The sequence below is a fragment of the Aquarana catesbeiana genome, linkage group LG09, assembly GCF_042186555.1.
Source record: "Aquarana catesbeiana isolate 2022-GZ linkage group LG09, ASM4218655v1, whole genome shotgun sequence".
NCBI classification, from domain to species: domain Eukaryota; kingdom Metazoa; phylum Chordata; class Amphibia; order Anura; family Ranidae; genus Aquarana; species Aquarana catesbeiana.
In genome coordinates this window covers 44,367,618-44,393,393 of record NC_133332.1, presented here as the reverse complement: position 1 = coordinate 44,393,393, position 25,776 = coordinate 44,367,618, and the positions used below count along the sequence as shown (strand labels likewise).

General features: G+C 44.8%; 1 protein-coding gene across 3 annotated transcripts in view; it reads left to right on the top strand.

Moving 5' to 3' along the window:
- Window positions 1-25,776, top strand: part of GPSM3 (G protein signaling modulator 3) — a 107,115-nt gene that overhangs the window by 40,837 nt on the left and 40,502 nt on the right. Inside the window, exon 1 of one of the 3 annotated variants that reach the window (XM_073598390.1) lies at window positions 23,690-23,840. The exons of the other annotated variants lie outside the window; for them this stretch is intronic. The gene's annotated coding sequence lies outside the window, so the exon portion shown is untranslated. Of the gene's footprint in view, window positions 1-23,689; window positions 23,841-25,776 lie in introns of those variants that run through there. 3 annotated transcript variants of the gene reach the window in all.

Below are 25,776 nucleotides of genomic sequence, written 5' to 3'. Positions count from 1 at the left end.
CTCCAAATCTCCAAATTCCTTTCTTTGGTGCTGTGACCTGACTTCTGGTTAGAGGGGGGCTACATTCATGCTCTATGGTCCCACTGTATGTAGGAACATAGATAGCCACCTTCTCTTTCTCATGCTAGAGATGGACTATGGGATTTGTAGTGCGCATAGAGCAGTGTACATAACCACAACTAATGTGCGCTGATCAGGGCTGGTGCAAGGATTTTTGACACCGTAGGCGAAACCTAATTTTGCCGCCCCCCCTTGGCTCCACCCCTGACTACACCCCCTTTTCCCTGCCCATGTATACCCCACCTTTTTAATGAAGCGCCCATCAAATGCAGCCCACCAGCATCCATCAATGCAGCCTACCAGTGCCCATCAAATGCAGCCTACCAGCGCCCATCAAATGCAGCCTACCAGCGCCCATCAAACGCAGCCTACCAGTGCCCATCAATGCAGCCTACCAGCACCCATCAATGCAGCCTACCAGCCCCATCACATGCAGCCTACCAGCGCCCATCAATGCAGCCTACCAGCCCCATCACATGCAGCCTACCAGCGCCCATCAATGCAGCCTACCAGCACCCATCAATGCAGCCTACCAGCGCCCATCACATGCAGCCTACCAGCCCCATCAATGCAGCCTACCAGCCCCATCACATGCAGCCTACCAGCACCCATCACATGCAGCCTACCAGCCCCATCAATGCAGCCTACCAGCGCCCATCAAATGCAGCCTACCAGCACCCATCAAATGCAGCCTAACCAGTGCCCATCAATACAGCCTACCAGCACCCATCAATGCAGCCTACCAGCCCCATCACATGCAGCCTACCAGCGTCCATCAATGCAGCCTACCAGCCCCATCACATGCAGCCTACCAGCACCCATCACATGCAGCCTACCAGCCCCATCACATGCAGCCTACCATCGCCCATCAATGCAGCCTACCAGCCCCATCACATGCAGCCTACCAGTGTCCATCAATGCAGCCTACCAGCCCCATCACATGCAGCCTACCAGCGCCCATCAATACAGCCTACCAGCGCCCATCAATGCAGCCTACTAGCCCCATCACATGCAGCCTACCAGCGCCCATCAATACAGCCTACCAGCCCCATCAATGCAGCCTACCAGCCCCATCACATGCAGCCTACCAGCGCCCATCAATACAGCCTACCAGCACCCATCACATGCAGCCTACCAGCACCCATCACATGCAGCCTACCAGCGCCCATCACATGCAGCCTACCAGCACCCATCATATGCAGCCTACCAGCGCCCATCAATACAGCCTACCAGCGCCCATCAATGCAGCCTACCAGCCCCATCACATGCAGCCTACCAGCGCCCATCAATGCAGCCTACCAGCACCCATCACATGCAGCCTACCAGCCCCATCACATGCAGCCTACCAGTGCCCATCAATGCAGCCTACCAGCACCCATCAAATGCAGCCTCACCAGCGCCCATCAATGCAGCCTACCAGCGCCCATCAATGCAGCCTACCAGCCCCATCACATGCAGCCTACCAGCGCCCATCAATGCAGCCTACCAGCCCCATCACATGCAGCCTACCAGCGCCCATCAATGCAGCCTACCAGCACCCATCACATGCAGCCTACCAGCCCCATCACATGCAGCCTACCAGTGCCCATCAATGCAGCCTACCAGCACCCATCAAATGCAGCCTAACCCATGCCCATCAATGCAGCCTACCAGCGCCCATCAAATGCAGGCTATAAGTGCCTATCAATGAATGTTTGCTTGCTTCCATTCATTCGGGAGTTGGGACACAGACACAGTCCTCCTCTGCTGCTGCGCCTCTGACACTATGTGCGAACGGAGTGGCGGCTGCCTGCCGCTGCTGAGACTTAGTTGCTTGCTGCAGAAAGAAGAGAGTAGGAACACCAGTGGCCAGGCGCCCTAGGCAGCAGTGTGCCCTAGGCGGCTGCCTAGTTTGCCTAGTGGTAGCACCGGCCCTGGCGCTGATCACTCCAAGCAAATGGAAGTGGGGAGAAAAAAGGAGAGGTTCGGGAGCTCTCATAGGATATACCTGGAGGTAGAAAAACAGTAGGATACGATTTAATGAAAAATAGAACAGGGCCATTAAGTAGTCCTATGTATGGATTATTTTTGGAGAATAGGATATGGTCTAGTGTCACTAGGTATCATCAGGAAGGATATGTGATATTTTCTTTGGCACTTTGAAGAGTACATTAAATAACTGACATCACTGTTTTCAGTCCCGTGTCCTCCTCACCACAATAAAGACACATCACATACACTAAGGTCACTTTAGACAGACACCAGTGAACCCTGCAGTCTGTCTCTGGACTCTGGGGGGAAACCGACACATCTGGAGGAATCCCAGACAAAAACAGGAAAGACATACAAACTCCATGCAGATAATCAAATGTTAAAAAAAACAAAGCCAAGGCTTGCAAGGCAAGAATGCTTAATGCTAATGCCTAGGTAAATGCATTCTAAGGATCGTGACACTTGGCATTTGTAATATTATTCTTTTCCAAGAGTTATGTAAGAAGGACTTGACAAAGACGACTGAAGCAGCTGTAAACACAATCATTGAAATCTCATATAAGCGTTAACTTAAAGTGTTACTAAACCCACAACAGTAAAATCAGTCTGTAAATGCAGTAAAGCATGCTTGTTATACTCACTGTGGAACCTAAGAGGTTAATCATCCGCATTGTGTAAAAAGGCTGTTTGATCCTGTCTTCTCTGATCCTCCCCTCCTTCCACAGTCTCCAATATCATCTCCTTATAGAACAGAACCTTGGAGGCACTCTGCACATGCTCAGTTTGGTGTGTATTGCTAGAGAGTTTTTTTTTTCTTGGGAGGGTGCATGTGATCAGCACAGGTCCAATCAGCACTGTCCAGACAGAGGGTCAGGGGTCCTGCATCCTCATAGGACACTCAGGGGAGAATTAAAACTCCTCCTACAAGCTTTAACCAGACACTGATAGAAGACTACTATATACGGCTGATGAGAAAAGGCATTTAGCAGTTTATATTTATTAAAATAATTGCATTTCCATATGCTGATTACTGTGGGAGACCAGATATAGTGAATGCAGGGTCCTGGGTTTAGTAACAATTTAGGCCTGGTTCACACCTAGGCAGGTTGCAGTTTGCATATTCCAGGTGCATTTTGCGTTTTTCAATACACATTTTTGATCCATTGAAGTCAATGGAACCAAAAACCAGAAAAAAAGTCCCTGGACCTTTCCATAAAATGCACAGATGTGAATGTGGCCCATAGGAAACCATGTTAAATGGACTGTAGTGTGCTTCTTCAAAACTGAAAATGCACTAAAAAATGCATAGGTGTGAACCAGGCCTTAACAACATTTCAGTTAATTAAAATTAATTTAATTTCAAAAGAAATGTTCAACTTTTTTGGAAATCTACAGATTTCATAAAAAAACTGTTGATCCCGCCTTAAAGGTCTATTAACAGGAAGTTCAGGCACTTCCTGTTAAAGGGTGACAACCATCTCTCCCTGTTTACCAAATGTTTTCCTGTGTTGTCACCCAGGCTTCTGATAGAGGCTATAAGTCATCCTTTTAATACTCATTACTGATGGTTCACTGTTGCCACCAGCAGGAAAACTGCCTTGGGAAATGCCATGCAAACATTGCTGGAGTGCAAGAAGTGGCTGCCAGGAGGCTGCAGGTGATTAACAATGCTGAGATGTAACAAAGGATAAAAAAAGATGAAAACAACTATTTTATTAAAAAAGAACTATGATTGTTTCTGAGTGGTTCAGCAAACAAAGCCTCATTCAGTTGGGGGTGACATCTACATTAAACAAAGGGCAGTTGGTTGCTTGCTCTGGTATCTTGCTGCTCTAGGCCCTAGCCTGTGTATCTTTCCTACAAATGCATAGATGCCAACTGTTCCAGATTTGCTGGAAGGGTCCTGCATCTTTACTCTCTGTCCTGTTGATGCTGTGTCCCGTGCCATGTCCTGGGATCACAGCATTAACCCTTTTCGAGGTACCACCAGTGGCGGCTGGTGTTTTTTTGTTTGGGGGGTGACAAGCACCCTCCCCTCTCCGCTGTTTGCCGGTCCACTGGCACTTACCTGATCGGCAGGCACATTGGGGATCATCAGAAAGGGGAACAGGCTGTGGCAGGCATCTTGCAGCATCTTCTGTGTCCTCTTCCCTTCTGAGATCATGCCAGCTTCCGCCGTGCTTCTCCTCCCCTCCTCCTAGGCGTCCAATAGGATCGCCTAACTTTTCAGCCAATCGGGAAATGGGTAACAGAGCCGTGCTTCCTGATTGGTGGAAAGGCAATTCAGTCTTAGAAAAGCGAATATTCATTTGCTTTTCCTACACACCTTGGTGGGCTCTGAGCGCAATGCTCTGCGATCCGAGTCCACCCAATTTTGAAGCCTATGAGAGCCTCGGGCTCTAATCAGGTGCTTAAAAATAAAACCACCCCGGCATCCGAAAAGGGGCCAGATGCCTGAATAGAGGGTAACTAATAAATGTGCAGCGCTAGAAAGAACAGTCACTAAAATTATGAGAGATCGTATAAGTGATAAATAAGCTAATGCAAATACATATAACTCTTATATTAATAAAACTATAACAACAATGAATAATCCACCAACGTGATGAGTGAAAAAATGAATGAATAATATATAAAAACACATATATGTGAAACAAGATAAGGATTGAGTCCAGAGATTGATCCTGGAAGTTGGATGTAGAGTCAACTGGATGACATCATTGGAACATCAAAGGGAAGACAGTTGAGGAGAGTAAGTATGGAAAATGACCACCACCGATAAGAAGAAGGCTTACCGGAGTTAATGGACTCTGAAGGGCATACGCCCCCTGAGTCCTCAAGGCTTGTGGTGAGACTTCACCCAACGATCAAAAACTTGACATCTGTAGCCACTCTCACAAATAGAGGACACTCCTTCCTTCAACTAATTCCGTTACTGGACAAAGATTCTCACAGAGGGATGGGTCAGATCAGAGCCATATAATCACACAATGTAACCCAGAAATGAAAAAAGGTTCCACATAGTGTGATATCGTTAAAAAGAGTATAAAAAGAGTATTTATTAAATAAAATTAGGAACACTCACACTCACATAAAAGTGCTTAGAAAGATAACGGTGACATTGGCAGAGCTCACACTGACACGTTTCGTCTAAAGAGACATCATCTGGGGTACGAATAGGGGGTGGCAGTGGGGCCATGGATAGATTCATGCAATGCATGAATCCATACATTATGCATATAGGGGGGTGGCGAGGATAGAGGGGGCGGCGCCTGTGCGCCCTTAATGCATGGGCCGCCCCTGGGTACTGCACATGCTTAGCAGCTAAAAAAAGCATGAGCGGTGGGGATCAGGGCTGCAAGTAGATGGCCCTTACATATTTAGAAGTGGGGTCTGGGTAGGATCAACCTGGAAATTGGGTGTGATCTGGGAGCAGTTAAATCCATTCTCTTTCACTCTTTGCGAGAAAGGACTGCAGATTAGTGCTGCACGATTCTGGGAAAAATAAGAATCACAATTTTTTTGCTTAGAATAAAGATCATGATTCTCTCATGATTCTTGCGGTGTAACATCATCTTTCACATTATACAAAAAATTGGGCTAATTTTACTGTTTAGTTTTTTAAATTCATTAAAGTGTATTTTTTTTCCCAAAAAATTGCATTTGAAAGACCGCTGCACAAATACAGTGTGACATAAAATATTGCAACAACCAGCATTTTATTCTCTAGAGTCCCTGCTAAAAAAATAAATAAATATATATATATATATATATATATATATATATATATATATATATAATGTATATAATATTTGGGGGTTCTAAGTAATTATCTAGCAAAAATTAATGATTTTAACTTGAAACCAACAAGTGTCAGAAAAAGGTTTAGTCTTTAAGTGGTTAAAGTTCCCTCATTTACAGACCGAAGTTCATTCCTTTGATCTAAAGTTAGCTCAGGCTGAGGAATGTTGTGAAACTTGGCAGACTGCCTGTTTTTTTTTGTTTTTTGACAGCTGTCGGCTTAAGCAGAGAACTCTGAATAGAATTGGGAAAATGCTTTGCTAAGATCGCGAAAGGGAAAGAATCACAATCTCGATTCTTAACTATTAATCGTGCAGCTCTACTGCACATGGATAGTTTGGCAGGGAGCAAAGCCAGAAGTACTTGTTCATGAGTTTCCAGGGCTGCGCATCCAATGCTGGGTACATTCTGCCCCCCGCAGGATGGAGAGGGGAGGACAAGAATCATCATCTTTAAAAATATTTTTAGTATTGGATGGAGTGGAGAGGGATTAGAACACCTGTTATGCCGCGTACACACGACGAGACTTTACGGCATACTTGGTCCAGTGAACCTGAGTCCGTTCAATCAATTCGATCGTGTGTGGGCTCCAGGTGACTTTTTTTTTCTCAAAAGTTTGACAGACCTAGAAATGAAACATGTTTCAAATCTGTCCGATGGACTCGAGTCCGGTCGAAAAGTCTGCTCGTCTGTATGCTAGTCCGACGGACAAAAACCGACGCTAGGGCAGCTATTGGCTACTGGCTATGAACTTCCTTGTTTTAGTCCGGTTGTACGTCATCACGTATGAATCCGTCAGACTTTGGTTGATAGTGTGTAGGCAAGTCCATTCATTCAGAAAGTCCGTCGTAAAGTCCGCAGGACAAAGTCTGCCATAAAGTCCGCTCGTGTGTACGCGGCATTTTGGTGGCGGTAACCAGTGCGGTACCATAAAGAGAGGGGCTTATTCAAACCCTCGGAAAGGGGCATTCCACCCACTGAGAGCCTAATTCCACCCACAGAGGACCCACAGAAAGTTGACACTATTCCACCAGCAGTGGACACACAAAAATGTGGCATTATACATCCCGAGTACACAGGTATTTTTTTTTTTTATTAAATCCTTACCTCTTGTATCTCTTGACCCTCCCTCTTAGATTGTAAGCTCTAACGGACTCTCTGATTCCTCCTGTATTAAAGTCTATTGTATTTGTACTGCCTACCCTCATGTTGTAAAGCGCTGCGTAAACTCTCGGCGCTATATAAATCCTGTATAATAATAATAATAATAATAATTAAATCAAAAAGGCACGATGTGCAGTGCAAATTAAATGGAAACATCAGCTAAAATTTAACATCAAGAACTTTAAAAAAAAAAAAGAATATATATTTTTTTTTTAACCACTTGCCGACCAGCCGCCGTCATTATACTGCGGCAGGTCGGCACGTTCCCGCGAGCTGTCGTAACTGTACGTCGGCTCCTTTAAGCAGGATAGCAGGTGCGCACGCGCCCGGTGCACTGCGGGGGTGCAGATGCTCGTGACTGGCGGTCGCCATGCCGGCCATGAGCGATCACAGGTACGAGAGGCAGAACAGGGACGTGTGTGTGTAAACACACAAATCCCTGTTCTGAGAGGAAAAGCAGATCATGAGTTCCTAACAGCTAGGAACCCTGATCTGTCATCTCCTATAGTCAGTCCCCTCCCCCTAAAGTTAGAACACAGTCAGGGAACACAGTTAACCCCTTGATCGCCCCCTAGTGTTAACCCCTTTCTGCCAGTCACATTTATACAGTAATCAGTGCATTTTTATAGCACTGATCGCTGTATAATTGTCAATCGTCCCAAAAATGTGTCAAAAGTGTCCGATGTGTCCGCCATAATGGCGCAGTTACGATCAAAATCGCAGATCACCGCCATTACTAGTAAAAAAAATAATAATTAAAAATGCCATAAATATATGCCCTATTTTGTAGATGCTTATAACTTTTGCGCAAATCAATCAATATACGCTTATTGAGATTTTTTTTTACCAAAAGTATTTAGAAGAATACATATCGGCCTAAACTGAGGGAAAAATTAGTTTTTTTGATAAAAAATGTGGGACATTTATTATAGCAAAAAGTAAAAGATATTGGGGGTTATTTATGAAAGGCAAATCCACTTTGCACTACAAATGCAAACTAAAAGTGCAAAGTGCACTTGAAATTGCACTGAAAGTGAACTTGGAAGTGCAGTCGCTGTAAATCTGAGGGGTAGATCTGAAATGAGGGGAAGCTCTGCTGATTTTATTATCCAATTACGTGCAAGCTAAAATGCTGTTTTTTATTTTCCTTTGCATGTTCCCCTCAGATCTACAGTGACTGCTCTTCGAAGTGCACTTTGCACTTGTAGTTTGCACTTGTAGTGCAAAGTGGATTTGCCTTTTGTAAATAACCCCCATTGTGTTTTTTTCAAAATTGTCGCTCTACTTTTGTTTATAGCGCAAAAAATAAAAACCGCAGAGGCAATCAAATACCACCAAAAGAAAGCTCTATTTGTGAGAAAAAAAAGGACGTCAATTTTGTTTGGGTACCGCGGCGCGCTACCGTACAATTGTCAGTTAAAGCGGCGCAGTGCCGAATCGCAAAAAGTGCTCTGGTCTTTGGCCAGCCAAATGGTGCGGGGCTTAAGTGGTTAACCTCTGTACAACCAAACTGTCAGGTATTTTTCTATAGCCGGCAGCATTGATCATTGTGTTCTGACGGCAGGAAAGTCTCCCATCTGTCAGAATACTACTAACATGAGGATTTCCTCGACCACGAGTGTGTGAATGGGGAAATCGGGTAATTTTTTTTTCATTCAACCCGTTGGTTGAACAAAAAAACCCCAAGTATGAACTGCTTTAGAGTGAGGCATGGAGGGTCCAGCCAAAGACTGTACCACCTAGCACAAACAAGAGGGAGAACAGGGGAACATACCAAGGGCACAAAGTTAAGCAGGCTGCTATTTAGATCAGTAATAGTAGGGAGATCACCCCATGAAAACTTTACTATAGAGTCCCATGGTCTATAGTTAAAGTGGTTGTAAAGGCTGAAGGTTTTTACCTTCATGAATTCTATGCATGAACGTAAAAAAAAACCTTCTTTGTGCTGCTCCCCTCCCCCCCAGCCCCCTAATACTCACCTGAGCTCCCTCTCGATCCAGTGATGTGCATGGAAACCTAGGCTGTACTGGGACTCCCTCTCCTCATTGGCTCCCACTGCTGTCAATCGTAGCCAGTGAGCCAATCAGTTGGGAATGGGGGGCAGGGCCGAACCAAGGCTCTATGTGTCTTATGGACGCATAGAGCAGGGCTCGGGAGCGGGCACGCACCAGTGCCCCTATTGCAAGTGGTTTGCTATTAGGGGCACTGGTTGAGGAGGGAGAAGCCAGGAGCGCCAACGGGAGACCCGAAAAAAGAAGATCCGAGCTGCTCTGTGCAAAACCATTGCACAGAGCAGGTAAGTATGACATGTTTGTTTGTTTTTTTTTTTTTTAAAGCTGAACCTTTAATGCACTTTAATCCCCTGGTCACACTACTTTACAAGCTATCACATCTTGCCATCATGTTTTCTTCCTCAGCTATGCACACATTTCTTTTATTTCCATAAGAGTAATCAACACACTGGACGCAGATGAAAGGACAGGAAAAAGGATGCAATAAACAGAGAAATTGCTAAATTCACTAAGCTTTAATGATCATTATTTTACAAAACAACATTTTCTGCAATGAGAGACAGGCTTGAAAATCAAAATCACGTATAAAATATGTGTATGGAAACCCAAAAACTAACTTTTAGTATGTTGCTGCACCCATTATAGAGACCCTGTTATCAATGAAAAAAAAAAAACTGGGGGTAAATTACAGAAAAATCTAATATTTGAAAAGGTTACCTGCAGTGTTATTTCTTGCGATGTGCCTTTGAATATGTGACTATTCCAGGAAGAGTCAATTTACTAATACCAGCCCCTCCGTCTTTCCATGTTATAGCCCTCCCCTTTTCTGGGAGTGTCTAATTCCTGTCTGTTCAGGTCCAGCTTCTGTGCCCCTCCCCTACACCTCCCTATATAACCTTTTATGTAGCTTCCTGAGCAAATGGGAATACTATAAAGCACGTGTCAAACACGTGCTTTATAGGCCCTTGCACCCAGTCAGAGGGGTGAAAGTGACATGCGAACAGCCTGTGAAAGAGAGTTGATTCCTGCATAGTAAACCCCCAAACTCTGCACTCTGTACATAGCGCACCTCTGAACTCTGCACTCTGTATGTAGCGCACATCTGAACTCTGTACTCTGCACTCAGCACACCTCTGAACTCTGTACTCTGCACTCAGCACACCTCTGAACTCTGCACTCTCTACATAGCGCACCTCTGAACTCTGTATGTAGTGCACCTCTGAACTCTGCACTCTGTATGTAGCACGGCTCTGAACTCTGTACGTAGCACGGCTCTGAACTCTGTACGTAGTGCACCTCTGAACTCTGTATGTAGTACACCTCTGAACTCTGTACATAGCGCACCTCTGAACTCTGTACGTAGCGCACCTCTAAACCCTGAACTCTGTACGTAGCAGACCTTTGAACTCTGTACATAGCACACCTCTGAACTCTGTACGTAGCGCACCTCTGAACTCTGCACTCTGTATGTAGCACACCTCTGAACTCTGTACGTAGCACACCTCTGAACCCTGCACATAGCGCACCTCTGAACCCTGTACGTAGCACACCTCTGAACCCTGTATGTAGCGCACCTCTGAACTCTGTATGTAGCGCACCTCTGAACTCTGCACTCTGTACGTAGCGCATCTCTGAACTCTGTATGTAGTGCACCTCTGAACCCTGCACATAGCGCACCTCTGAACCCTGTACGTAGCACACCTCTGAACCCTGTATGTAGCGCACCTCTGAACTCTGTATGTAGCGCACCTCTGAACTCTGCACTCTGTACGTAGTGCATCTCTGAACTCTGTATGTAGTGCACCTCAGAACTCTGTACTCTGTACATAGCACACCTCTGAACTCTGTACGTAGCACACCTCTGAACTCTGCACTCTGTACGTAGCGCATCTCTGAACTCTGTACTCTGTACGTAGCGCATCTCTGAACTCTGTATGTAGTGCACCTCAGAACTCTGCACTCTGTACGTAGCGCATCTCTGAACTCTGTACGTAGCGCACCTCTGAACTCTGCACTCTGTACTTAGCGCATCTCTGAACTCTGTATGTAGTGCACCTCAGAACTCTGCACTCTGTATGTAGCACACCTCTGAACTCTGCACTCTGTACTGAGGTTTGTGGGGGGCGTGGTTGAGTTCCTGCACCTATTGACTGAGAAAATAGGCCCTGCATACATTTATATAGTCTCACAGATACAACCAGCTCTTTGAGGACAACTATAATGCTGATGCAGCCCACAATGGAATTGAGTTTGACACCTCTGTTATAGTGTCAGTTGAGTGACAGCTCTGGGTCTCCTGACATCACATCCAATCTTCCAAACAATTCAAGCATGCATATTAAAAATATGTTGTAATAAAATAAAACTTCACATTAGATATGTAGCCCAAAAAAATGAAAATAATCCCACTTGAATGCCCCCCCCCCCAATCCTGTGTCAGTCGAATCAGCACGTGAAAAGACTGGTGCAAGATAGACAGAATCGGCTTGTCAGGCTCCAGTAGACTTCAACAAAATGGTCGCCGTCTGCACATAGACACCAACTGCTTGTTGCATAAATGTGAATGAGATGAGTAAAAGATGACTTCAGCTCATGTTCTCCCCCGGTAGAGAACTCTTCAGATACATTTTGCCCTTTTCTACAATTAAGCCCGAAAAGGACGAAACGCGTCTGAAGAGTTCTCTATGGGTGGAGAACAGGAGCTGAAGTCAACTTTTACGCATTTCATTCACTATTAGATGACCCTTCTACCGTGTTTCCCCGAAAATAAGCCCGGGTCTTAGATTCATTTTGGCAACAAAAGACACAGTAGGGCTTATTTTCAGGGTAGGTCTTACCATGTAAAAAAATGTGATGTCTTCTTTCCCCCTCTCCCTCCCTGCCTGTCAGGAATCCCCAGTGTGAACCAAGTTAAAATGCTTGTAAAATCCTATAATCCACTCTATTACAGTAGTATATAATGTACAATGTGTGTGTTTCTGTAATATAAATGTGCCAAATACCTTCATTATAGCGCCACTTGGTACTTCCATGACGCACCAGGGCTCTCTTCCCCACACTGCTGAGGGGGCGGGGGGCCTGTACCGAAGGTATTTGGCACAATTATATTACAGAAACACACACATTGTACATTATATACTCCAGAAATAGAGTGGATTATAGGAGTCTACAAGCATTTTAAACTAGGGCTTATTTTCGGAGTAGGGCTTATATTGCAGCTGTCCTGGAAAATAACACTAGGTCTTATTTTGGGGGTAGGTCTTATTTTCGGGGAAACACGGTAATTCCTGTAGTGCTGTATCTGAGCATAGCGATATCTCTCTTGGATTCCCACAACACTGTATCATGTGTGCTTGTATTATAAGCCGTTCATCTTTTCCCTGCAAACCATTATAATGCATGTCTAGACAAAACCTCCTTTTTGAAATTTTGGATAGAGTAGTGAGTTGTTAAAACCGCTATCAGTTTTTTTGTTGTTATCTGTGTCCTGCTGGGGAGATTTCCCTTCACTTCCTGTCCTGAAGACACAGCAGAAGTAAATCTCTCCAAAGTGAGGGGGATCCCCTCTTAGACACTTGTCACCAAAACGAGTGTCCCCATTGAAAGCTTACCCCACGTTTGCTACTTTATAATTTAGGAATCCTGCTCCCTTTCTATTACCAATGATCACCAGCACAAAAAGAGGGGGTAAATTGTCCCAGTGGGGGCACAGATGGCAATAGAAACTTCAATTTGCCTATACAAATGGGCACTAACTCAAGAGGTAGATTTTATTATATATTATTTTTATTATTAAGTCACAATTAGATCATAAAAAAGATTGGGTTTCGGAGACGACAACCCCCTTCGTCAGGGCTTGGGACAAGAGAATGGAAATGTGTAAGGACTTCAAATTTAAACCAGAGAGATCTTTCTGCTGCTGATCACAGTGTATGTCTAAAGTTTTAAAAGGAGAGTCAGAGTAAATACAGATTCCAATATAGTTCTCTCTGGTTTTAAAGTGGTATTAACCACTTGCCCTCCGGAAGATTTACCCCCCTTTCATAACCAGGCCATTTTTTGCGATACATCACTGCGTTATTTCAACTGATAATTGCGCAGTCATGCAACGCTGTACACAAATGAAATTTATGTAATTTGTTTTCCCACAAATAGAGCTTTCTTTTGGTGGTATTTGATCACCTCTGCGGTTTTTATTTTTTCCGCTATAAACAAAAAAACACAGACAATTTAAAAAAAACAACATATTTTTACTTTCTGCTATAAAACATATTCAATAATATATATATTTTTTAAAATCACATGTCTTCATATAGTTAGGCCAATATGTATTTTGCTACATATTTTTGGTTAAAAAAATCTCAATAAGTGTATATTGATTGGTTTGCGCAAAAGTTATAGCGTGTACAAACTATGGGATATATACTGGAATTTTTTTCAAAATGCCTCAAAGCTGCCTCCCATTCATTGCAGTGTGTCTTTTCACACTGGGGCGGTTTTCAGGTGTTTTAGCGCTGAAAATAACCTCTGCAAAGCGCCTGAAATCCGCCTCTCATTGCGGTGCACTTGCGGGATGTTACAAAAAGTCCTGCAAGCAGCATCTTTGGGGCGGATTGGGAGCACTGTATTTAGCGCTCCCAAAACACCCTGCCCATTGGAATGAATGAGCAGCGTTTCTGAAGCACCTAAAAAACTGGAGTTTTACTCTTTTTTTGGGGTAAAAACCACCCGCGGCTAAAAAGTGGCAAAAAAGCGCAGCTAAAACAGCGCTACAACGCCGCAAAAACGAGCGTCGCTTTAGCGCTAATGACCGGGCGTCTCAGTGTGAAAGTAGCCTTACTCAGGGATGTGCTGGATTTTATTCCCTATTTTGAAGGGAAAGAAAATCTAGCACAATCCTACTGAAAGGGCAGAGATCTACATTGTTTACATAGGTAGAGCTTCATCCTGTGTCTCTCCTTGACGATCAGCGGGTGCCGGCAGACATGCATTGGCCGGCACCTGCTGATCGGCTTCTGCTGTGACTAATTACAGCAGAAGCGGTGTGTCGGTGGCACTCACCCCCTACCTGGAAGTGCAGAATCACATATATATACGTGATTCTCCACATAACGGATGTCCTGTAGCAGTAAATCTGCTATAGGGCAGTCGGGAAGTGGTTAAACCCAAAAGCAAACATTTATTTATATTGCAGCTTACCAATTCTCAGATGTGATGGCTGCATTAGTTTCCTTTTTTTAGCTTGCTTTCTTTTATTTTCATCTGGTGATCCAGTCAGCAAATCTGTTTTTCAAAAGCTCAAGCTCTCCAGCAAAGTATTAGTTTACGAGGATGAGACAAACCTTTTAACAATGGTAGGGGTGCTTTTATTTCCTCATACAAAACCTTTATCCCAAAAGGAAAACTGCCGTAACTGCTTATACAGCATTAGCTGGAGTTTGGCTTCAATTAGTTAGTTTATTTAAATCTGCTAATACACTTAACACTCCCCTCCCACTGAGGCTCACAATGCTGCTATCGGCTGTGCCTCCTGTTCTCATTCCTCCAGAGTTGTATCTCACTAATACCTGTGTGTTAATGTCCAGATCACCAGGTGAAAACAGAAGGAGGAGAGACAAAAAAAGAAAAGAAATGCAAGCAAAGCAGCATGGTGGACACTGACTGGATGGACCGTGGTGATTGTTGATAGCATGAGACTGCATTGATGGGCACACTGGCACACTGAGGCTGCATTGATGGGCACACTGGCACAGTGAAGCTACATTAATGGGCACACTGGCACAGTGAAGCTGCATTGATGGGCACACTGGCACAGTGAGGCTGCAATTCCTGGGCATAGTGAGGCTGTATTGATGGGCACACTGACACAATGGGGCTACATTAAAGGGCATGCGGGCACAGTGAGGCTGCAATTCATGGGCACAGTGAGGCTGCATTGATGGGCACACTGAGGCTGCATTGATTGGCACATTGGCACAGTTGGGCTGCATTTATGGGCACACTGGCACAGTGGGGCTGCATTGCTGGGCACACTGGCACAGTGAGGCTGCATTGCTGGGCACACTGGCACAGTGAGGCTGCAATTCATGGGCACAGTGAGGCTGCATTGAAGGGCACACTGGCACAGTGATGCTGCAATTCATGGGCACTGTGAGGCTGTATTGATGGGCACACTGGCACAGTGAGGCTGCATTGATGGGCACACTGGCACACTGAGGCTGCATTGATCGGCACAATGGCACAGTGAGGCTGCATTGATAGGCACAATGGCACAGTGAGGTTGCAATTCATGGGCACAGTGAGGCTGCATTGATGGCCACACTGTGGCTGCATTGATAGGCACACTGGCACAGTGAGGCTGCATTTGATGGGCACACTGAGGCTGAAATTGATTGGCACAGTGAGGCTGCATTTGATGGGCACACTGAGGCTGAAATTGATTGGCACAGTGAGGCTGCATATGATGTGCACAGTGAGGTGTTATTTGATGGGTACAGTGAGGCTGCATTTGACGGGCACAGTGAGGCTGCATAAGATGGGCACAGTGAGGCTGCAATTGATGGGCACAGTGAGGCTACATTTGATGATCATAGTAAGGCTCCATTTGACAGGCACTTTGAGGCTGCAATTGATGTTTTTTTTTTCAGTATTTGTCAGAATTTCTCAGTTCGTTTACGCCACCCCCTCCCCCCCCCCCCAAAAAAAAATATGTATGCACCAGCCTCCACTGATTTGAAGTCCTTTCAAGTTTCTATTCTCTTGTCCCAAACCCTGATGAAGGGAGTTGTTGCTTGTTATGATTGAATTGAATTGTGAACTATTCAAATTTTCATGGACGCTTACATCTGAGTCACTTTCTGGTACCGATTTGAAGTACCTGTTTATTTTTGGAGATGTCTTACCAAAGACTTTGAGCTTATTTGAAATCTCCCTTTGGCTGTTCGTTTTAATTAGCTTAGAAACAACAGTGCCTATCATATATTCTCTTTCTGGGTCTCACCCTTCTCTACCCTAATCCTTTTATGCAAGGATGATCATATGTAGTTTTTATCTAAATGACTCTGTACTTATAAGGTGTTTGTTTGTCTTAAATAGTTCTCATTTAGGAGCCCAATTTAGAATACTTCTTTAATGTAATTAAAAAAAGTCGCGCTAAAAAAGATTATTTGAGAATAGCAACAATCTAGTGCCTAAAGTGATAAAAGGTAAATATGAATAAAAAATATAATTGAAACAATACCCAATGTATATAAACTCCACGATGAGATGGAATAAATGATATAGAATAAATGATATACAAAAAGGACTATTTTCTATGTGAAAAATAAATAGTGAAATAAATTAACATAGTTGAATGTGAACGACAAAAATTAATTTCCAGAACACTATTACCACGTGCAACAATATAAAGAAATATTGTGAAGATACTGAGCATATACCCTGTGAAAAGCAAAAAATAAAGCAATAAAAATTATAACCAAACTAAAAAAGTCCATAAAAAATCCAAGTCCAGAAAAACAGTAATTATTGAAGTTCTTGCATATTGTGGAAAACAGGCAAGTAGATATCCCCCAGTGCTAGGAGAAGTGCAGAGACAGACTTGCTGAAGTGACACAGGTGCATGGGCAGACCTCCACCGTTTAAAACAACTGCCTCTTACCAAATAGAGTTGGTCTCTAGATTATAGGAGACCTATGGAACGGATGGCTGCAACCCCAGCCAGGGATCTAGAACAGCAGACACTTGTTGTCATCCGGGACCCGGAACTCGCTCCGTCACACACAGCGAATAGAATAAGATGGCTCCAGAATTGGACAGAAAGCTATCAGTGGTTATGTTCAATCGGTTCCACCTTTTACAACAACTGAAATATAGGAGGAGGAGGAGGTCACTTCCCAGCGTGGAGGCTCCGATAATCCGCACAGTTCCCGGACACTGACCCCAGGAGCTCACACTCCACAACGATCTCCTCTGCCTGTGGAGTGTGAGCTCCTGGGGTCAGTGTCCGGGAACTGTGCGGATTATCGGAGCCTCCACGCTGGGAAGTGACCTCCTCCTCCTCCTATATTTCAGTTGTTGTAAAAGGTGGAACCGATTGAACATAACCACTGATAGCTTTCTGTCCAATTCTGGAGCCATCTTATTCTATTCGCTGTGTGTGACGGAGCGAGTTCCGGGTCCCGGATGACAACAAGTGTCTGCTGTTCTAGATCCCTGGCTGGGGTTGCAGCCATCCGTTCCATAGGTCTCCTATAATCTAGAGACCAACTCTATTTGGTAAGAGGCAGTTGTTTTAAACGGTGGAGGTCTGCCCATGCACCTGTGTCACTTCAGCAAGTCTGTCTCTGCACTTCTCCTAGCACTGGGGGATATCTACTTGCCTGTTTTCCACAATATGCAAGAACTTCAATAATTACTGTTTTTCTGGACTTGGATTTTTTATGGACTTTTTTAGTTTGGTTATAATTTTTATTGCTTTATTTTTTGCTTTTCACAGGGTATATGCTCAGTATCTTCACAATATTTCTTTATATTGTTGCACGTGGTAATAGTGTTCTGGAAATTAATTTTTGTCGTTCACATTCAACTATGTTAATTTATTTCACTATTTATTTTTCACATAGAAAATAGTCCTTTTTGTATATCATTTATTCTATATAATTTATTCCATCTCATCGTGGAGTTTATATACATTGGGTATTGTTTCAATTATATTTTTTATTCATATTTACCTTTTATCACTTTAGGCACTAGATTGTTGCTATTCTCAAATAATCTTTTTTAGCGCGACTTTTTTTAATTACATTAGATTCACGGTTTACTACCTTTAGTCGCAGCTTTTCTTATTGTGTTAGCGCAGTATTTTTTTAACCTTATAGAATACTTCTTGTTTGCTCGGTTTCAAGTCTTTGCAGCTAACATCTGACCTTTACATGAGCAGCAGGAGCTGCTAACAAACCTCATATGCAGCAGAATTAATTTGCAGATCTTGCAAAAGCACTTTGACATTTAAGTCTTTGGCGTGAAATCATCCACACCAGTGGTGTAACAATAGCCATAGCGGCCCACCTAGCTGCTTTGGGGCCTGGAGGTGAAAGGGGCTCCTTTAGGGTGGCTGTTGAGACAATTTAAGACACTGGCATGATAGCACCCACATCAGGGGCTTAACAATAGCCACAGTGGCCCACCTGAATGATGTGGGGCCTGAAGGTGAAAGGGGCCCCATTAGAGGGGCTCTTGAGGCAATTTAAGATTCTGACATGATAGCACCCACACCAGTGGCATCTCAATAGCCATAGTGGCCTGCCTGACTACTGTGGGTCCTGGAGGTGAAAGAAGACCCATTAGGGGTGATCTTGAGGCAATTTAAGACACTGGGATAAAGGCCCTCCTGGCTGCTTTGGGGCCTGGAGTAGAGTTGCCACCTCATCCCTTTAAACCCGAACACATATGAATTACACAGGTTCTGTGGCTAATTGAATGCAGGTAAGGCTCAAAGTGAGTTTAATTACCACCTTAATCAGCCACAGAACCTGTGTAATTAATATGTGTTCGGGTTTAAAGGGATGAGGTGGCAACTCTAGCCTGGAGGTGAAAGGGGCCCCATTAGGGGGGTCCATGTGGGTTATGGGGCCTGGAGTTGTAAGGGGTCCACATTTGGGGTGCTCTTGAGGCAAATTGAATATAAAAAATCTGTGTACATGTGGAGATAACACAAATCTAGTCCTGACCCTGTAACATTTTATGAGCTGAGTTTTGTCGCATACCGGAAACTTCATTAGTTACATATTTCCCTTTGCAGGCTGTGCAGTAAGGAGAATTTGTTTAGAGAAAAGCCTTGCAAAAACGAGCGGCGCTTTAGCGCTAATGGCCGGCATCTCAGTGTGAAAGTAGCATTACTCAGGGATGTGCTGGATTTTCTTTCCCTTTGCAGGGAAAGAAAATCCAGCACTATCCTACTGAGAGGACAGAGCTCTGCATTATCTACATAGGTAGAGCTCCGTCCTGTGTCTCTCCTTAACGATCAGCGGGTGCCGGCAGACATGCATTGGCCAGCACCCGCTGATCGGCTTTTGTTGTGACCAATCGCAGCAGAAGTGGTGTGCCTCCGGCACGCACACGCACCCCCTACCTGGAAGTGTAGAATCACTTATATATATTTGATTCTACACATAACAGCCGTTCTGCAGTAGTAACTCTGCTATAGGGTGGTCGGGAAGTGGTTAAAACCAATACCAAACATTTATTTATATTGCAGCTTACCAATTCTCAGAAGTGATGGCTGCATTAGTTTCCTTTTTTTTTTCACATGGTCAAGATTCAGAAGCTTTTTTGGCCAACACTTAGAGCGTCATCTGGACGAAGAGCGATGCACCCCGAGCACTCACACTGTGGAATTCCTCTCCATTTGTTGCCTAATGATTGGCGGCCTGCAGGGCGTAGGGCGGTGCTTTAAGCATCACTGCGTCACTTACGGTTTCTTTCCGCGGCCACCCCATGCTGGAGTGGAACGCATGGTAGGGGCCTCTCTGAGTCTGACTCGGCAGGCTGATGCACGGCCAATAAAAACTGCTGGCGGCCCGGCGGGTCAGGCAGTCATTGACTCAGACTCAGTGTATTGTTGTTGTAAAGTCATGACAGGGAGCAAGTACTGCAGAATGGTGGACACTGACTGGACAGATCGTGGTGATTGTTGATAGCACGAGGCTGCATTGATGGGCACATTGGCACACTGAGGCTGCATTGATGGGCACACTAAGGCTACATTGATGGGCACACTAAGGCTGCATTGATGGGCACACTGGCACAGTGAGGCTACATTGATGGACACACTGGCACACTAGGCTGCATTTGATGGGCACACTGGCACAGTGAGGCTACATTGATGGACACACTGGCACACTAGGCTGCATTTGATGGGCACACTGAGGCTGCATTGATGGGCACACTGGCACAGTGAGGCTGTATTAATGGGTACACTGGCACAGTGAGGATGCATTGATGGGCACACTGGCACAGTGAGGATGCATTGATGGGCACACTGGCACAGTGAGGCTGCATTTGATGGGCACACTGGCACAGTGAGGATGCATTGATGGGCACACTGGCACACTGAGGCTGCATTGATGGGCACACTGGCACAGTGAGGCTGCATTGATGGGCACACTGGCACACTGAGGCTGCATTGAGGGGCACACTGGTACAGTGAGGCTGCATTGATAGGCACACTGGCACAGTGAGGCTGCAATACATGGGCACAGTGAGGCTGCATTGATGGGCACACTGGCACAGTGAGGCTGAATTGATGAGCACACTGGCACAGTGAGGCTGCATTGATGGGCATACTCTCACACTGAGGCTGCATTGATGGGCACACTCTCACACTGAGGCTGCATTGATGGGCACACTCTCACACTGAGGCCGCATTGATGGGCACACTGGCACACTGAGGCTGCACTTCATGGACACAGTAAGGTTGCATTTGACAGACACAGTGAGGCTGCAATTGATGTTTTTTTTTTAGTTTGTTTGGCCCCAAAAGTTTAAGCACCAGTCGCACTGATTTGAAGTCCTTTCAAGTTTCCATTCTCTTGTCCCAAGCCCTGAAGAAGGGAGTTGTTGCTCCTGAAATGCTATGGATGCTTTTTATGATTGAATTGTGAACTATTCATATTTTCATGGACGCTTACATCTGAGTCACTTTCTGGTACCGGTTTGAGGGAGCCTGTTTATTTTTGGAGATGTCTTACCAAAGACATTGAGCTTATTTGAAAACTTCCTGTGGCTGTTCATTTGAATTAGCTTAGAAACAACAGTGCCTATCAAATATTCTATTTCTGGGTCTCACCCTTCTTTACCCTAATCCTTTACCTACATTTAAGCAAGGATGATCGTATGTAGTTGTTATTTAAATGACTCTGTACTTATAAGCTGTTTGTTTGTCTTAAATAGTTCTCATTTAGGAGCCCAATTTAGAATACTTCTTGTTTGCTCGGTTTCACGGCTTTGCAACTAAGATCTGACCTTTACATGAGCAGCAGGAGCTGCTAACAAACCTCATGTGCAGCAGAATTGATTTGCAGATCTTGCAAAAGCACTTTGACATATAAGACTGTGGAATTAAATCATCCACACCAGTGGTGTAACAATAGCCATAGCGGCCCACCTGGCTGCTGTAGGGCCTGGAGGTGAAAGGGGCCCCATTAGGGTGGCTGTTGAGACAGTTTAGGACAATGGCATGATAGCACCCACATCAGGGGCTTAACAATAGCCACAGTGGCCCACCTGACTGATGTGGGGCCTGAAGGTGAAAGGGGCCGCATTAGCAGGGCTCTGAAGCAAAATTAAAGACACTGGACGAAAAGCACCCACGCCAATGCCGTAACAATAACCAAAGTGGCCCGCCAACAAACCTCGTGTGCAGCAGAATTAATTTGTAGATCTTGCAAAAGCACTTTGACATTTAGGACTCTGGCATTAAATCACCCACACCAATGGCGTAACAATAACCATAGTGGCCCTATTAGGGGTGCTCTTGTGGCAATTTAAGACACTGTCATGAAAACACACCAGTGGTGTAACAATAGCCATAGTGGCCCACCTAGCTGCTTTTGGGTCTGGAGGTGAAAGGGGCTCCATTAGGGTGGCTGTTGAGACAATTTAGGACACTGGCATGATAGCACCCACATCAGGGGCTTAACAATATCCACAGTGGCCCACCTGACTGATGTGGGACCTGAAGGTGAAAGGGGCCCCATTAGAGGGGCTCTTGAGGCAATTTAAGACTTTGGCATGATAGCACCCACACCAGTGGCATCTCAAGAGCCATCTAAGAAAAAAGTAGCCATAGTGGCCTGCCTGACTACTGTGGGTCCTGGAGGTGAAAGAAGACTCATTAGGGGGTGATCTTGAGGCAATTTAAGACACTGTGATAAAGGCCCTCCTGGCTGCTTTGGGGCCTGGAGGTGAAAGGGGCCCCATTAGGGGGGCTGTTGAGACAATTTAGGACACTGGCATAAAAGCACTCACACCAGTGGTAAAACAATAGCAATAGTGGCCCACCTGGCTGCAATGGGGCCTGGAGGTGAAAGGGGCCCCATTAGGAGGTTTATAGCAATAATCCAACAAAGCAGTCAAACTGTCTACTCCGCTTGAGGAAATTTAAGGCATTATTATGAAAGCAACCATGCTAGTGGCCTAACACTAGCCATAGCAGTCCATGTGGGTTATGGGGCCTGGAGTTGTAAGGGGTCCACATTTGGGGTGCTCTTGAGGCAAATTGAATATAGAAAATCTGTGTACATGTGGAGATAACACAAATCTAGTCCTGACCCTGTAACATTTTATGTGAAGAAGAGATGAGTTTGGTTGCATACCGGAAACTTCATTAGTTACATATTTCCCTATGCAGCCTGTGCAGTAAGGAGAATTTGTTTAGCTGTCTTAGCAGTGTAGATTGTGTTTTCAGAGCCTCTGGTCATCCCGGCCAGCACTGAAATGAAAGAGGAGGTCCAGCACCCCCCTCCACAAAAAATACAAATACTGCAGCTGCTGACTTTTAATACATTATGGACACTTACCTGTCCAGGGAGCCCGAAATGTCGGCACCCCAGCCCATCTTCAGATCGACTGTCGGGTGCAGCCATCGCCATTCCTGGTAAGGGAACCCGGCAGTGAAGCCTTTCGGTGAATCCTGGACAGGTGGCAACCCTAAGCGCAAAACTGAATTTAACATACCTTCCAACTGACCCTGATTTCGAGGGACTGTCTCTGATTTGGAACAGAGTCCCTCTGTCCCTCATTCCTCCTCAATTTTCCCTTATTTTGGTCTGATCTATATAGTTGTATATAAAATGAACTATTAATCTTTCAAAAAGTGTTTCCCGGTGCTAAATCTTTCATCCAATTACTAAATTGCTGCATTTGTACACTTCAAAATCCAATATAAAGGAATAGTAGTGGTAAAAATAAAGCACTTGTGGGTTTAACTAATAATTTTTTTGTATAATTCTCCTTTAAGGGGGTGTGGCAGGGGGTGTGTCCTATGCCTACATTCGTTCGCTAATAGGTGTCCCTCGCTCCCATCTCAAAAAGTTGGGAGGTGTGGAATTACCATGAGATCCGGTTGCAGTGCATTTCCAAAAGTAATGCCTGCAGTGCGGGGACAAAGTCATCTAGCGCCCAGGGCAAAGATAACAAACTGCGCCCCCCTTCCCTTAGGATTAGGGTCAGGGCGCCCCCCCCCATTCCTGCAATAAACCATTGCGCCCAAGGCAACTCTCTTGACCACCCCCTGTCTCAGCCCTCATTTAATGCACTACTTTTTTTGCATTGCAGTGCGATTTGAGCCTATTCAAAATGATAAGGCTCAAATTGCACCGCACTGAACCGCATTTGAATCGCACAGGAACGAGATTCTGAATCTTGTGAGATTCCTAGTAGTAACTGGCCCTTAGACCTTTTTTTATATTGAGATCAATGACAACATGGGGCCCCATGATCTACAGTTCCCCACACCTAAAAGACGGGTGATCCTGGCTACAAAGTGTTTTCCATTATAAAGAAAGGGGATGTGGTTTTTTTTTTCTTTGTTATTGCATCATATTTGTCACCGTATACAAAAAAGTAAAAAAAACCGAAGATTTAGCAACGAGGTTGTCGGTTTCTTTAAATCGGAATGTCGACTCAGATCCTGTTCCTGTACAACTTCTGTCTGGGGTTAGCACATCGCTGCAAATCATTCTAGACCAGCCACCTGCCAGCTTTGCTTGTGTTACGCGGAAGTGTCTGCGTTTCTGATATGTTGAAGAGGAAGAGATCCAACATTACAGGGTAAGTATACTCTTCATGAAATCTCGCTTACCGCTTCCTATCTATAACCTTAAGGCCTCATTCACACCTGTGTGTTTCGCGATCAAACGCACTTCAAACACGAATCTCGCTTGTGGTGCCATTATTACCCCAACACAGTCGCATGCCAAAACACATGGTTAAAAAACAAGCGAGGCTCACGGCCTTAAAAAAGGTGCACGTGCTTCTTTGGTGCTTTTTTTCATACATAGGGCAACCCATTCAATTAAATAGGCTTTCCTGTGCTGTCATCTGACAAAAACACCAAAAAAGTGCAAAAAAATGCACATTAGCGCAATGCACAATGCAATGATCCTGCCATTGGGTTTGTTCATTTTGCAAAAAAACTGCCTCTATCCTAAAAAAAAGTTGTGTCTTAGTTCTACTCTAAAGTGATTGTAAATGCAAATTATGGAAAAACAAACAAACAAAAAAGGTTTATACTTACCTGCTCTGTGTAATGGATTTGCACAGAGTGGCCCCAAACTTGACTCCTCTTGGGAGTCAAGTTTGGGGCCGCTCGTCGGTGTTCTGTCAGAATCGGCGACCTGTCAGATTTTGTAACAGAAGTGACATTCCGCCGTGGCCATCTTGGTACACCCGCACTCGTTCGCAGTAAGCCTACAGTCAGAAAGTGGACATCTTTTTACACCCACCGAAGTCTTGCATTTCACACTTATTTTTACCAGTAAACTTAGGAGTGAGCACATCCCCAGAGTTGGATCTGCTGCCAGCTGGAGCTGGGGCCCTGGGCACATCACTGTAAGATCATTGAGAGAGAGAGCACTGTAAAGCACAAGGACTGAGACTATGCTGACACCTCTGAAATCTCGCACCCCCCCCCCCACACTAAAGTGATACTGCCGTGTGAGCCAAGGTGCAGAGCCATGCTGAGCTAGGGCAGAGGATTCCTTCTCAAGCAGTGGGATTTATGTGCTGGATCTCTGAGACTGGTAAATGGGCCTTGCAGCCATGACCTACTGTCATTAGAGAGACTGAGCTCCTAGGGATTGACCGCACAGCTGCCCTATAACCTATTCCTGCCTGCAGGCTCTACTGTGACTGTTCTTATGTGCATCAACGGTATTATTGGGCCCCATTGTTGCCGGCTGAAGATCAAGGACTAAAGACTGACTATTCACAGTTGCCTCATAGGGACCTTTTTAATTGCCTAGTATAGGGGTATCACCCAGCGGTAACACAAAACAATTAGTCCTTCTTTGGGTAGACCCTAAGTAGTTGCATTATCCTTGTTCTCAACACAGTTAATGTTCATGTTCGCTGCCTACTACTGATCTTGCTGGTTTATATGTTAACTCCAGTGTAGTGGTACAGAACTCTAATCTAAGTTTCTGTGGCATCATAAAACTGCTCAAACCTTCACCTCCTCCAACCTATGCCAATACATCGATTTTCTTTATCATTAAACTCATTTTGTGGTATTAGCTCAATACCAAGTGAAGGGTATCTTTGCTGGTAACTCTTTAAGTGTTGTGATTTTCATTCCACTAGATGTGTCAGAGGGGCTGAGGGTGTTATCAGAGCTGGGGCACAGAACAGAGAACCCAAGTTGCCAAGCGGCTCCATATACACTATAATACCAAAAGTATTGGGACGCCTGCCTTTACACGCACATGAACTTTAATGGCTTTCCAGTCTTATGCCCTGTACACACGGTTGGATTTTCCAACGGAAAATGTGTGATAGGACCGTGGAAATTCCGACCGTGTGTAGGCTCCATCACACATTTTCCATCGGATTTTCCGACACACAAAGTTTGAGAGCAGGCTATAAAATTTTCTGACAACAAAATCCGTTGTCGGAAATTCCGATCGTGTGTACACAAATCCGATGCACAAAGTGCCACACATGCTCAGAATAAATAAAGAGATGAAAGCTATTGGCTACTGCCCCGTTT